Source organism: Humulus lupulus, chromosome X (genome assembly GCF_963169125.1).
Source record: "Humulus lupulus chromosome X, drHumLupu1.1, whole genome shotgun sequence".
NCBI lineage: Eukaryota > Viridiplantae > Streptophyta > Magnoliopsida > Rosales > Cannabaceae > Humulus > Humulus lupulus.
Window position 1 is genome coordinate 131,301,858 of NC_084802.1, and position 1,180 is coordinate 131,303,037.

General features: G+C 33.6%; 1 non-coding gene across 1 annotated transcript; it reads right to left on the minus strand.

Moving 5' to 3' along the window:
* Positions 1-572: 572 nt before the first annotated feature.
* On the minus strand, positions 573-679 carry LOC133807601 (small nucleolar RNA R71). Its single transcript, XR_009879504.1, has one exon. It is a non-coding gene; the product is annotated as a small nucleolar RNA R71 (small nucleolar RNA).
* Positions 680-1,180: the final 501 nt, after the last annotated feature.

The following is a 1,180-nucleotide window of genomic DNA, read 5'->3' on the forward strand; positions in this document are numbered from 1 at the left end:
TGCGGTTTTAACTGATCTTCCACATCAGAAAATTGTTTGTTTGAGATTATCCTTGTTGCCTTGATTGTGAAAATTGTATGCATCATTGGGAACGTAACTCTAAAAAACGATTAGTAAAAAGACGTTTATCTTTGTTTGAAATTGAAAGTGTTAGTAAAAATTTGAGCATCATGGAACCTATTGCTAATCCTGTTGATGAAAATGTTGTGCCTGAAAAAACTTTGCTTGAATATTTTGCACCTATTTCATCTAATGCTCCTTCATGCATTGTTTTACCTACTACTTCTGCTACTCATTTTGAGCTTAAACCAGCAATCATTCAATTATTGCCATCTTTTTATGGGTTAGATAGAGAGGATCCTTACATGCATGTCAAAGATTTCTTAGAAATTTGCTCAACATTTAAATTTCAAAATTTTTCTGATGAGTCGGTCAAACTAAGATTGTTTCCTTTTTCATTAAAAGACAAATCAAAAGCTTGGTTAAATTCCCTTCCCACTGGGTCTATAACTACTTGGGATCAACTTTATAATAAATTCTTGTTGAAATTTTTTCCAATGTCTAAAACTGATAGTCTAAGGAGAGAAATCTCCGAGTTTTTTCAAAAAGATAATGAAGAGTTTTATGAATGTTGGGAAAGATTTAAAGATTTATTATTAAAATGTCCTCATCATGGTTTTGAAAAATGGAGACTTGTAAAATATTTTTATGATGGTTTGACTCCCTCTAATCGTCAAATGATTCAATCTATGCATACTGGAAAATTTTTAAAATTTCAAGGACAAGAGGCGTGGGACGCCCTTGAAGATTTATCTGTCAATTCACAACAATGGAATTATTTTGATCCTAGGTCTAGGTCAACTAATTCACCAAAAAGAGGAGGAAGGTATGAAGTAAAAGAAGAATTAGACTTAAGAACATCCTTAGACAAATTAGCGAGAAAAGTAGAAGCTTTAGCCATAAGCCAAACTATAAACTCTCCAATTCAACCTAGAAAAGATGTTTGTTCTATATGTTCTAGTCCTTGCCATAATGCCCAATCATGCCCTTCCTACCAAGAAGCCTTTTCTGAGGAGGCCAATGCTCTTCATTCTTATGGGAAACCAAATGATAGCCCATTTTCGTCCACCTACAATCCAAATTGGAGAAACCATCCGAACTTTTCATGGAGACAAAACCA